This window comes from Sciurus carolinensis, chromosome 15, assembly GCF_902686445.1.
Source record: "Sciurus carolinensis chromosome 15, mSciCar1.2, whole genome shotgun sequence".
NCBI lineage: Eukaryota > Metazoa > Chordata > Mammalia > Rodentia > Sciuridae > Sciurus > Sciurus carolinensis.
Window position 1 is genome coordinate 71,794,273 of NC_062227.1, and position 12,896 is coordinate 71,807,168.

Sequence of the window (12,896 nt, forward strand, 5' to 3'; positions counted from 1 at the left end):
TCATTTCTAGGATATTAATTTTAAAATAGTGTGCTACTGCCTGTATTTGTGTGCAAGTTATTTTCATAGGAAACTGTATCCCGGTACATTTGACAGAATTAAATAATGCAATTATGGAATGCTCTGATAGAAGTAGAAGAAAAAGATATGGTTTCAGATGAGATTTGAAATGGCAGCTCCAATAATGCAGAAAGATAGATAAAGTCTGTTCCAGATGTCAGTCAGCTCTGCAGAGAGAACCGGGAGCAGTAATTCTCTGTGAAGTAACATAGGCGAGATAAATGGATTCCATGTATTTTGATGCATCATTTTTTATTATGCAATTTCAAACTATAAACTAAAGATTGAGGAAAAATAACTTGATATATGTGAAAATAGAATAGATGTGGATTTCTATTCAACTGATATTTATTGTGAACCTACTGTGTGCTAGATAGCATACTAACATTGTTGATATATTATTATCATGAAATGTTAGTGGACTGCTAATGTAAACTTTTAAGAAAAGTTGCCTGTGAGACAATGCAAACATAAGACGTCAGAGTGCAGAACACTCATTGTAATTATACTTACAAAGGCATCAATTGTAAAGCATATTTTTAAAAAATTCGAAAATAAGTATTTTCTGATTATAAGAATTTGTTTATAATAAATATATACCCCAAATAGAAAAGAGTAAAGGTAGCATACTAATAACCTATAATCCCAATGTTCATGGCTAATCACAATTAATATTTTTCATGAAACTCCCAAGTTTTGTTTATTCAGTTACACATTGAAAACCTGTGTGCCTATCAAAGCACTAAGTTTACAAATGTGAATACACTATTTATAAAATTTAATATTTTAAATATTGCAGTTACATCTCCTTGAGACACCACCAAGTTTAGAATCTCCCATTTGAAAGGAGGGACATGATTTTAAATGATTAGTTTGAGCTCATTGTGTAATTCAGTGGAATACAGTTTGACTAAACAAAAAAGCTAATCTCCTTCTGCTGTCCCACCCACACATGCTGAGTCCCACCTGTCTGGTCCCATCTGGGTCCCTCTGTCCTGATTAGCCTATGCTAACCCATTTAAATTGCAATCTGCACTATCTGTGACTTTATTGTGAGGTTCCCAAAGGTCCTTCATTACTACAAACTCTGACCACATACTCACAATACTCACACTCTGGGAAAGTCAAGATTTTCCAGTGTCTTAATGACCAGGGCACTTTCCAGAGGTGGTCTCCTCTGCCTCCCCTTCTTCTGGATTAAAACTCCTAGGCTGCGTGGAGGCTTCTGGATTCTGGCTTTATGCCGGGATATTTGGTTTCTTTCACACTGGCTCTCCTTGACTTCCTTGGAGAGCATCCCTGTTTCCTCTATACTATTATCACTTTGTTATACTAATACACACTTCAATTTCTCAACCGCAAGGTTAAGATGACTGTGTATCATCAGTCTTAGTATTTTCCCATCATTCCAACTTCCATTAAACCCTGAATCTTCCATGGATGATCCTGATCATCCAAGAACTTCTCTTAACTCATGTGCACAACTGGAGATGCTTTTCCCTTTATCATTTACACAAGAACACTATAATGGCAATCTCTATTTCAACTATGTCTTTAATTAACACATTACACCAATAAGTCAGGTTCTGTACCCTTATTGGACCATTCTACAGGGTTTCTTATACAGGGATGTGCTAATCAGGATTTCCTTCCCTTGTGACAAAATCTAACAAGGACAAGATCAAGTTAATTCATTTGTTCACAAGGGAAGGACCCAATGAATTTAGCCTTGGTTGGGGACAGAAAGAATTGTTCTTACATCATCTCTGTTTCTGTGGCCACGGACCCTGTTTCTTTGTGTTCTGTAAAGACTTGAGTGTGTTTTTGTGAGGATGAAAGGCATGCAAATATTGTCACAGACAATATTTCTACATTACTACCTTACGTGCACATTGCCAGAAAGTAATTTTTTTTTTAAACAAGGGACTACAGCTAGAAAATTCTTAAAAAGGAATCAAACTTTCAGATGACTAATGCCAGGCATATTTCAAAGTAATGGGTAATAAATGTAATTATTCTTAACTACCTTGTATAATTTGTCTATCTCAGTAGCCCTAAGTAGAAGATTATGATTCACATCTTCCTTAAAAACCATGTATCTGCTTATAGTCAAAAGGGTTTACAAATATAGTACTGCATATTTACCTGATTATAAGAAAATATCTTATTCCAAGATGATTTTAAATTCCATTATTATTAAAAGTCAATAAATTATTGCTATTTTTCATAATGCTAAAAGTACATTATAAAAATGTGTTCTGCTGACTGTAGTGGTCCACTTCTGTAATAGTGAGGCTGAAGCAGGAGGATTGCAAGTTGAAGAGCAATTGTAGCAAGTTCGTGAGCCCATGTCTGGAAAAATAAAAAGGGCTGGGAATGTAGCTCAGGCACAAAAGGTCCTACATTCAATATCCAGTACCAATAAAACAAAAACAAACTAAAATCTTTCTGCTATAAGCAAAAAGCATACAAAGACAATGAGAAACTTGACTTTGGAAAGGAATAATGTAAAAACGAAAAGTGATTATTAAAGGTGGGTTAGCTAGGGAATATTTTACTCAGAAAATAACTTTCATCATGGCCTTGTTTTTCAAAAAAAAAATTTCTCTATTGCATTTATAACACATCATACTTGATAATTCCCTGTATGAACTCTATTATACACAATGCCAAATAAGTAAAATTCATATAAAATTAGCATTTTTGTGACCCCCAAATTAAAATCTTTAAAAATGTTTAATGATCACCTATGTCAAGTATAGCAACAAATATTTTAAGAAGGATAGGATGGCAATTAACCGTCTCTTTTTTCATATAATGACAATTTTGTTCAAACATTTCAGGTAATATGTTCAACTGCTTATATTTAGAGATTTTTCCTATTTGTGTATGGAATTCAAATCTCACTGTTTGGTACAAAACTATGCAATAAAAAATTAATTGAAAATTTTTAAAAACCGGTGCAATTATTTTTAAACAATTCTACATGAAATATTTATAAGCAGTGAAATTTGTATAACATTTGCAGAATTAATCATATAAATTCGCCAAATTGTCTGAGATAGTTAATCTTATTTAATGAAGTAAATAATATATATTATAGTAAAATTTATTAGAATGCCTACTTTATTTCAGAGTGTATACAAATATATCTTATACAATATTGATAAAACAGGAAATATTAATTCCACTTTATAGATGAGAAAACTTGAATTTCAAAGGTCTTGTAAGCTACATGTGGTCTTACAACAGGCTCAGGGAAGAGATTGCATTAGCAATCAGAACACTCTCAGCTGCTGTTGCCTGGTCCTGACAGTGCATCCTGTTACTTGCACAAGGCTCAAAACTGAACAACCTGCACACCTGCTGCTGGGTACTACAGAATAGGCTGAATAATTAGCATGCATGTACGCACTATCAACAAGATTTAAGGATGCCAACAATGAAGTGTGAGTTTCCCAGAGGATCTTAGTATCTTTTTTAAAGCTTATTTCTTGAATAGTTGCTATTCTCAAAGAAATCCTAAATAAAAGAAAGTACTACAAAAATAACAAAATCACCTTATAAAATTATTATAATCTCAAGAACAAGTTAGCCATACTTGGATTTTCTGATATTTGGGGAAAAATAAGAAAAATAGGAAGATCTCCAGTGCCAGTCCACCTGCTCTGCATAACTCCCCTCTACCAAGGCCTTGGGATGTCTCTGCTGCCATCTTGGATTGTCCCTGCCACCACCGTGGCCATCTTTAGTTGGAGTAGGTTCCATCTGGGGACACCTGCTGGAGACAAGAAGTTCATTATCAAGGTACCTACTAGCTGCTGCTGCTGTCACCAACTCGAGATTTGAATGCTTACAACCAGGGATAAGAGCCAGGACCTGAAAAATCATCACCAAGGGCCCTGCAGTGTTGGTTGCATCTGAGGTATTCCTGCTATGTGTGCTAATAGCCACTATCTTGCTGCAGAGGCAGGAAAGAACCTTGTAAGTGGCCGTTAGGTAGGAAAAGAGTGTGAAGGTATCTTGATCCCAACCTGTCCAGCCAACCAGCCTGGCACCCACCAGAATCCCAGAGACAACTCGGGAGCACTTGTTGGAATCCAGCATTCGCCTGGTCCATGACTCCACCGAGCCCATGATCCCACTGGTTTGGCAATCAACAGGGCCCTATGGCTTCTCAATCTCCGGGCTCCCAACCATCCCCTAGCTACTAACTGGCCCAGTTCCTGCAGCTACATAACTGACCCACAGCTTTCAACACCTGGTCCTGATTTGCCCAATACAGAACAGCTTTCTGAGAGTGGCACATAGTTTTCGGCGCTCAGCCCTCAGGACACAGAAGGAGAAAGGTTTTTAATGGGAAATGAAAAGAGCAGGGGCAGGAGAGATATAACTTAGAGAGAGACTAAATTATAGACCAGGAATTGTGGAGTCCACAAGTGAGGGAAGGGGGCTAAGACCAGGTTCCTGTGTCACAAGAGTGGATCCCAAAGGAGAATCCTGGGGACTGGCAATTACTATGTACCCAGCCTCCAGTAGTCCTTCCTCCAAGTCTAATCCTCCTTCATTAATAATTGTCATTATCCTGAGGGTGCAGCTACCAAGAAACTCCAGACAACCCTGCCTACCAGAAGAGAAGGGAGGCAAAGAGGATATTGAACTCCAGCAGAAACAATTGTTCAATTTTCCTTCAAGACTCTTTTTTTCTTTTTCTCTTCCCCATTTTTATTTATTTTTCTTTTTTTTTTTATTTCCCACTCTCACATCCCTATCATCTTTGAAATCAAGTACCTTTCATGCATCAGGTTACTGAAGACTGGAAGGTTTAAATAGTATACAACAGCTTTGTTATAGTTTATTTTTTAATTTTAATTTTAATTCTTAATTTTTCTATTTTTCTCACTATATTTTCCTCTTACTTATCTTTTTCCTTGGAGTCTCTTTCTCTCTTTTCTCATGATAACAACCACCTTCTTTTGAGTCTGCTTTCACTCTTCCTATAATCTAGTACCTCTACATTCTCACTTCTTACCTCATTAACACTACATCCTACACCCCTCCCCCATACTCTTTGCCCACCGTTAGAAATTGCAGACCTTATTGCAAACCTATTTTTTATGCTGTAGATAATAATTGAACATATCATCTCTGTTTATTATGGAAGCCATTATTTTATGAAGCCATTATTCCTAGGATACCAAAACCAGATAAAGACACATCAGGGAAAGAAAAATACAGGGCAATATCCCTGATGAACATAGATTCAGAAATCCACAATAAAGGATTAGCAAACTTGCATTCAATGGATACGGAAAAAGTGGTATATATATAAACACACACACACACAAAGGAATATTACTCAGTTTTAAAGAAGAATAAAATCATGGCATTTTCAGGTAAATAAATGAACATAGAGTATTTCATGCTAAGATAAATAAATCAAATGCCAAAAAGCAAAGGCCAAATATATTCTCTGATTAGTGGATACTGATCCATACTGGGGCAGGATGAACATAAAGAGAGTTTGGATCATGCAGAGAGGATATCATATTGGTCTAGAAATATATCAATATATTCTAAGTTTTCTGTTTATTGGAGGTCCATTTTATTAATACTAGTTTTTACTTTTGAAATCTTTAGTTTATGTCAGGATGAATTATCTGTTGGTGAAAGCGGTGTTTACCCAGTATTATTATATTGCAATCTCCTTGATTCTTTGCACCAAATACAGTTTGTTTTATGTATGTAGATGCACCAATGTTAAGAGCATAAATATTTTCAATCATTATGTTTATTTTTAGATGATTCCCTTACCTGGTATGAAGTGACTTTTTTGTCTCTTCTGATCAATTTTGACTTGAAATCTACTGTTAGATATGAGAGTAGCTACTACGCTTGCTTTGGTCTCCATTTGCATGTCATAGTTTTTTCTCTGCTTTCACCTTCAATCTGTGGATGTCTTTGCTGGTAAAGTGAGTTTCTTATAAACAATGTATGCTTGGATCTTGTTTCTGAGACATTTCCCAATCTATGTCTATTGATTGGAGACTTAGAACTTGTATATCCAGAGTTATGATGGAGAGATGATTTTTATTTTCTGCCATTTTGATTAATTTCTGATGCTTTATTCACACTTGATTCTCCTTTAAGCAACTATTCATCTGAAAATATTTATCTATACACTGAATTGGATATTTATTTTTTATTTCTTTGTGTGAAATACTTCACTGAATATGTTTAGTAGTTCTGGCTAGTGATTACAAATTCTTTTAATTTCTGATTATCATGGAAAGTTTTTATTTCCTCTTTAACTCTGAACAATAGTTTTCCTGAATATGGCAATCTTGACGGGAACCTATTATCTTTCAGAACTTAGTATATATTGTTCCAACCTCTTCTGGATTATAGATTTGGGGCTGATTATTCAGTAAAAATAATATTTGGCTTCCCTTTAAACAGGACCTACCATTTTTCTCTTGCAGTTTTTAGAATTCTATATTTCTGTATATTAGGCATTTTAATTATACCATGCCTTGTAGAAGATTTTTTCTGATTTTGTCTATTTAAGGTTCTATAGTCATCTTGTATTTGGATTTTATTCTCATTTCAATGTTTGGAATTTTTCTGAAATTATTTCATTGAAAATGTTGTACTTGTCTTTTGCTTGGTTTTAAGTGCCTTCGTCTATGCCAATGATTCTTATATTTGATCTCTTAATATCATCCCAGAAAAATTGAAATATTCTAGTCATGATCTCTTAACATCTTTTCTTTATTGTCAAAATTATTTTTAAGATTATACACATTGAAGTCTGAGAATATGTTGTGAATGTGGCCTAATGTATTGATGCTTGCAATAGAATATTTATTTGGTTTATTGAGTCTTTCATTTCCAGGATTTCTGTTTTGTTCTTTTTTAGAATCTCTATCTCTTTATTAAAATATTCTTTCATTACGTGCACATTTTCTCTTAGTTCTTTCCTTAGACCTTCTGTTTCTTGATTGAACATTTCAATTATCAAATTTCTAAATTCTTTTTCTGGTATTTCCTCCATTGTGGCATCGATGGCACCAGTTGTGTTGTGAGGGACTTCAGTTAGCTTGTTCCCTTAATTTTCTTATTGTTAGTATTTCTATTCATCTTCTGGAATAATTCTCTCCTCTCTTTATATAAGGGACTTTTAGTGAGATGCTTTTTATTTACTATGTATCTTTGATTGAGAATTTGTCTTGGTGTTAATATTTTCACTCAGGTTGAACTCACTACTATGTACAGATTCTAACACCACATTGAGAGGAGATTATAATCTAATAATTGCAGCCACTTCAGAATAATGCTTTATGGTATTAAAGATTTAAGACATAATTATTTACAATATTCTTTAGCAGCCCTATTTTTCTTGGTAGGTTTGTGAAGTAGGATGCTATCCTTCTAGTGTTTCAGTTATTGTGCAGTTGTATAAATTCTCAGCTCTCACCCTATGTGGTCAAACTTGTTATGGGAATCCATTTGCAGAGTTTCACTGCAGGGTTTCACTCCTTCCTTGGCTGGACAACTCTAATACACCCATTTCTGGGAGTCTTAAACCCTGTGCTTGGGAAAGAGATTGGAATATATCAGCATATTCTCCATCCCTTTCTAGGCTGGGCAAGGATGACTCAGGGCTCACCATATTTGGATTGAATTTAATTGATCTCAGATCAGACTCCTATTCCAAGAGCTCAGATGACATGTTTTAAATGGAATGGTTCTTTGCCCTTAACTTTATAGATGCAGTTTTCTGAATTTGTTTTTATTCACCCTTGTGTATTTGCTATGATGGTGTGATTTCCTCCAAACTGCCTAATTCCATTCTCCCAAGGGATAAACATTTCCTGGATTTCAGGGTGCCTACCACCTGAAGGCATAGCAATCAGGGTTTCCTGAGCATAGGAGGAGTCTAGAGATGGATGTGAATATTTTCAGGCTCCAGGGACCAAAGGACAGTGATTCTTAAAAACACCTTAGGTTTGTAGCTGACCTTAAATTATATCATTCTCAGCACTACTAGGCAATTATTTCATTATTATAAATTTGAAATAATTCCAGATCCTTATCTGATTTTTTAAAGTTTTATTACATGTTGTGTGAATAAATAACCAATTCCTTTTTTTCCTGTAATTTCCTAATTATCCAGAGAAGAACAAAATGCATCTTTTCCTCCATAAAAATATAAGTGGTATTTTCTTCCTCCAACTATACCTTTCTGCAGAAAACAAATATGAATACTATTGGAATACTAGCTGAAACAGAAATCCCCCCTTTTATAACAAGAAAGCATAAACCTTTTGAAATTTTTTGGAATAAACTTCATTACAAATTCAGAGAGAGTTGCACAGAACCTTATGATCCTGTAGGAAATCAGTTAATGAAAATGAGGTTTAAATGCTCAGACGTGTAAATCCTGTACTAGTTGATCGACTTTATCACCAGTTTGTACTCTTATCAACAGCAGCAGGCATCTGACTATATCCACTTTGATTTACTCTGTGGAGACTTTTTCAGATTTAAATGTGTTTTACCAAGACAAATGGAGTGACAAATGCTACAAATTAGATATGCATTATATAAGTAAATACATTTTAGCACTGTGGTGACTGAAAAATAAAAGAGAGAAAAAAACAAAATCTCAGATCTATTCTTCATTTTTACTAAAGGAAGATGTCAAAGACCCGGTTGGGGGGAATTCAACTGTGTAAGACTAGCAGTCGCTGAAAGCTTTCTCTGGAGTGGAGCTTGCAAGCACTTCTCTTTTCTCCTCTTTCTGATTTTACCTTCCCCATCAAGGCACAGTTTAGAGAACAGTGGCAGATGCTGCCCTTCCAGAGAAGTGCCAAGCATCCGTCTTCCTTCTGCTGTGATGGCTTCCACAGGAGGAGAGCAGCTTGTCCCACTTCATTCACCATCTCTGTGAATATTTGATTTTCACAGAAGACAAAAGGGCAAGAGATTTGGAATCCAATAGAGGGTCAAAATGACAATCTTTTAGCCTGGTTCAGCTTCCTTTTATAATCTGACATCTGGAGCCCATTAAGAGAACAAATTAGAGCAATCCCAGGCAGTGGCCAGGAAGAGGACTCCCTGCTCTCAGAGACCATGACCGTCAATGGAAACACAGGAGCAAAGCTCAAAAAAATGAAACCGTAGAAAGAGATCTGAGCCACTCCTGTGCAGACTTAAGTTCCACCCACAGTAAGTGTGTTGAAGAGAACAGGTATTCTATCTCTGAGTGACATATTTGTTAATGCTTCAATTTTATTTTCATTTTACTAAAATATAAACTATGAATATACAGACATGTTAGTATACATGTACAAACATGAACTTATTTCCCACTTATTACTATATTTCTACTGCTTTACATCTTCTTCCCTTTTGTATATGTTGATTTGTGTAATTGTTTACATAAATAATGTTATTGTGATATGTGCATTTGTGTGTATATGTGAGTGTTTCATGTCATATAACGACAATCTACTTAATATTAAATGACTATTTATTCCCTCTGCTCAAATACTAAAATAAGTCATGCTTTTCTAGTGAAAACTTTGGGTCTATCTAGGGAATATCAACTATCGGCCTTAAATTAACATACAGAATCTAAATACTAACACGTAAATGAAAAGCTTCATGACATGAAAAAAGCACTAAAAATTTGGTGTTTGAACATATCTTCTATTATATTGTTGCTTAAAAATTATGTCAGATGGGTAGCTTCTTGGCTTAACTAAGAGAGATCACTTGACAGTTTAAGTACGACAAGGAGCATGGAACTTCACTGTTGAGGACCTCTTGGTCGACCACTTGTCCTGGATAGCAAGAGATGTGTGCACAGTGAGAGGGGCCTGGAGGTCCTGCCTGCCCTACATTGTTTTCACAGACCTGCTTCTTTCCTACAGTTTTTTAAAGTTCCTCTTTTTCTCTGCTTCTTTTTATTTGCATTGATGAAATGCTTCCCTAGCTGGCTCTACCATTACAGGGAGATGGAAGACTCCTCTTCTGTCCCTTTATGATGTCACCACGTATACTACAAATACAAGGATCCAAGACAGCACCTCCCAGAACGAAAACACATTTAGTTATTTACAGTACAAATTTATAGTTCAAAGTCCAATATTTCCACTGAGATTTTAAACATTTCCATTCAATACTATATTCTTGTTAAGTTTAGATTCTTTCCAGTTGAAATAACTTAATTATAATTTTTCTAAAATTACTTTTAGACTAACATATGTAAAGGTTAAAATTCACATACATAACCCATTTGGGGGGATGAAATGTAATATGATTAATTATTTGCTATATTAGTATATATAATTATAACACGACCCACATATGGATATTCCTCATCCATTCACATGTATATATTGATCATGAATTAAACTTAGAAGGTATTTTATAGAAATGTGGTGTATCTGTAATTGTTTAAATTGCTAAGAAATTTAAATTTGGCTTCTGGGGAGCCGCAAATGAATTGCCGGCTTGTCTGAGCCATCTCTAAGCAGAGGTGTGCCCCTTGGAGAACTCTCTGTGTCATCTGACCCATGCAAGACCCTGAGACCCCTCTGTTGCCTTGGCAACGTCCTGAGCAAAGAGAATTCTGTGATACCATGGAATTTATTGTTTCAGACAGTCCTAGGTTCAAGCCCAACTCCCCAGAGATGGAAGGAGATACCAGGGCGCCCAAGGAGCCTTGAGGTGCCAGCTGCCAGGAGAAAGCAGAATGACCGCACAAGTGGTCAGCCCCCAGTCAGGCCAGTTTCCTACAGCCTCTCGCTTTTTGTTAATCTTGAAGAACGCTTCCTCACAATAAATCCCTTTGATGTGCTCCCCTATCAATAAAGCATGCAGAGCCTCACTCTTTGTTAGGATTGGACCCATCAGACCACTTCCACCTGTCAAGCACCTGCTCAAACTGTATTTCTTGTGTCCTTTGTCCTTATTTCTTAGTACTATTATTTCAGCCTTTTATTTCCAGCCGACCCTCACCTCCATATGGTTTACTGATCCTTCACTCTACAGGTTGCCGTGAGAATAGCCGATGTTAAATTTTACAAAACATATTCAATCAATTAAAAATCATTAGACATTACTAAATCACATCACTGGAATAAACATTTCACTTCAAATGTATGGATATGTAGTTGAAATGTCTTTGAGTCAATCATAACCACAACAGCTAATTTGGGAGAATTTCCACAGGACTCCTTTCAAATCTAACATTTTGTCCCATATGATCATTGCAGCGTTATTACACACAAGATCAAAGAAGGAGCAAAGGTTTTCCATGTCTTTAGTAGATTTTGGCTGTTAGTCATGTAGTTGAATATTCTTCATATTTAGTTCATATTTTCATATGTAGAAAAATATGTATGTTTTTATAGCATAAATTCTGAGGAGAAGGTATGTTTATATGGAATGATATTCATTTTCAATGCCTTTGATTATAGCCTAAATCTTGCAATGCTGCAGGATGAGGAAAAAAAAAAAAAAATGAGCACCTGATCTTCTACTGAAGGATTCGCTCAAGGAAACACAGTTCTCCAAGAGGCGGGTATCCCAGGGAGCACTGGGACAGTCAGAGGCAGGGGCTGTTCTCTGATAGCCAAATTCTACTTTATAAGCAGTTGAGGGGCTGGGGATGTAGCTCAGTTGGTAGAGTGCTTGCCTTGCAAGCACAAGGCCCTGGGTTCAAATCCCCAGCAACACAGAAAAAAAAAAGCAATTGAGCTTTGTCATCAAATGTCCATTATTCAGTGAGCAGCGACCTTTCCTGCAGCATCTCCGAGGGCCCATCCCCAGGCCATGTCTTTGACAGAGAGAATCACAATTTAGAAAGTCTTGTGGATCAGGTTAAGACCAGAAAAGCGAAGAGCAGCCTCAGAGAATTTCAGAACCTTCGATGGTTAGACTCAACCAGTTTCCCCTCAGAAAACACGCCCCATCCTTCAGGGAAGACGGCCTCTATCCTCTGGATTCAACTATGCTCTCATTAGTTCTTTCTTTCTGACTTCTGGGTGATTTCTGGCTCCCGATCCCCCTATTGCCTGACCAAACTCAGTGCCTTTGACCTCTTACACTGAACACAACAAACCTAAGCACTATTCAGTACAAAGATGTGGGGGCTGGCAGTGGAGGGCAGCACCAGCCCAGAAGGGGCAGCGGTCATTCCCTCAGGAGCCTCACCCCCATGCTGGGTCCAGGCACTGAGTGGGCCAGCAAAATATTTCTATTTTAAAAAATGGTTCTTTTCCCAAAGCACTCATATTCAGTGATATGCTTGGCTCTTTTATCATTTTTGGGTTCTTATGCCCTACTTTTTAACTCCACTCAATCAACATGACTATTACTGCTTTTGCCATGTGTTACAGAGTGTACCCTAAATCAATTATCTCCCTTATTTTTTAATCATATATTTAAACTTTGTATTGAATAAGACTTCTTTCTTAACAAAAATACCTACTCTTGTTCATCTCAATTAATATTTCTACACAATATTGTTTTCTCAGGGATACCTTGTCCCCGCCATTCATCTGTCTCTCAGTATTGAAAGTGTGGGTCACTAACATGGAACCTCCAGTTCCTGGGTTTTTAACTCTATGATCTTTCGCTAGAGAGATGGAAGTTCAGAGTCTAAGAGCATATTGATAAAACACCCTTTATTCCTCTCTGTTCTCTGGTTCTTGTTCTGCTTTGCTTTATTTTTAACCAAGGTATAATTAAAATATAATAAATGGTAAATACTTAAGAGTCTATAACCATCTACTTATGTGTACATACACATACACACACAGAAA